The sequence below is a fragment of the Mandrillus leucophaeus genome, unplaced genomic scaffold, assembly GCF_000951045.1.
Source record: "Mandrillus leucophaeus isolate KB7577 unplaced genomic scaffold, Mleu.le_1.0 Scaffold1632, whole genome shotgun sequence".
Lineage (NCBI taxonomy): Eukaryota > Metazoa > Chordata > Mammalia > Primates > Cercopithecidae > Mandrillus > Mandrillus leucophaeus.
In genome coordinates this window covers 4,769-6,385 of record NW_012101624.1, presented here as the reverse complement: position 1 = coordinate 6,385, position 1,617 = coordinate 4,769, and the positions used below count along the sequence as shown (strand labels likewise).

Sequence of the window (1,617 nt, the reverse complement as noted above, 5' to 3'; positions counted from 1 at the left end):
AGGGGCAGAGGGACCTGCAAGCTGGGGCGGCATCGCACAGGGCGTGAGGACGGGACTGACCCCGGCTCTGCCCAGGAGGCCACCGCATGTTCCTCAGTGACGCCCCATGCTGTCCCGAGCTGGGCCGTTCCCAGGGGACATCCGAGGTGGACACGTTGAGGCCACGGGTGCTGCGCAGCACTGTGATCCAGGGCCCCTGAGGTCCCTCGGTGGGAACGAAGGGTGACAGCTGCGCAGCGCTACCTGGGGGCCCAGGACCCAAGGTGCCCCCTCACTTGTTGCTGCGCTCCTTCGTGTGGTTTAGGAAGGCGTTCTGGGCGACTCTGAGGTAGTAATTGCTCATCTTCTCCTGCAGAGAGAAGGTTCCAGCCTTAGACACCTGGAACAAAGCCCTGTAAACAGCCACAGCAGAAGGTCCCACAGGCCTCCCTCCTGCAGGGAGCAGGAACGCGGCGACACTTTCATGGATCTAAACTCAAAAGCCTGACCAGAGCCAGGGGCGGTGGCTCATGCACGTAACCCATCGTTTGGGGAGGCTGAGGCGGGCAGATCACCTGAGGTAGGGAGTTTGAGGCCATCCTGGCCAACATGGTGAGACCCTGTCTCCACTAAAAATACAAGAATCAGCCAGGTGCGGTGGCACACCTGTAGTCCCAGCTACGTGGGAGGCTGAAGCAGGAGAATCAGTTCAACCCGGGAGGCAGAGGTTGCAGCGAGCCGAAATTGCACCACTGCACTCCAGCACGGGCGACAGAGTGAGACTCTGTCTCAAAAACAAAAACAAAAACACAAACAAAAACAAAAAAAACCGTGACCGGGCATGGGGGCTCACGTCTGTAATCCCAGAACTTCACAAGGTCAAGGCGGGAGCATCTCTTATAGCTCAGAAGTTTGAGCCCAGCCTGGGTAACAAGGGAGTAAGTCCATCTCTACTAACATTACGAAAAAAGGCCGGGCGCGGTGGCTCACGCCTGTAATCCCAGCATTTTGGGAGGCCGAGGCGGGCGGATTAGGAGGTCAGGAGATCGAGGCCACCCTGGCTAACACTGTGAAACCGCGTCTCTACTAAAAAATTAGCCAGGCGTGTTGGCAGGGGCCTGTAATCCCAGCTACTCGGGAGGCTGAGGCAGGAGAATGGTGAGAACCCGGGAGGCGGAGCTTGCAGTGAGCTGAGATTGCGCCACTGCACTCCAGCCTGGGCAACAGAGGGAGACTCCATTTCCAAAGGGAAAAAAAAAAAAAAACCTGTATGGTTGGGCGTGGTGGATTATGCATGTAATCCCAGCATTTCGGGAGGCCAGGCGGGGAGGTCATTTGAGGTCAGGAGTCCTCCACCAGCCTGACCAAAATGGTGAAACCCCATCTATCCTAAAAATACAAAAAAGGCCTGTAATCCAGCTACTCAGAGGGCTGAGGCAGGAGACTAGCTTGAACCAAGGAGGTGAAGGTTGCAGTGAGCCAAGATTGCGCCACTGCAAGCCAGCTTAAGGGATAGAGCGTGATTTTATCTCAAATAAATAAAAATAAAAATAGACCGGGTTCAATGGCTCACACCTGTAATATCAGCACTTTCGGAGGCTGAGGCAGGTGCATCACGAAGTCAAGAGGTCTAGACCA

General features: G+C 55.7%; 1 pseudogene; it reads right to left on the bottom strand.

Moving 5' to 3' along the window:
- Positions 1 to 1,617, bottom strand: part of LOC105536837 — a 19,771-nt pseudogene that overhangs the window by 13,388 nt on the left and 4,766 nt on the right.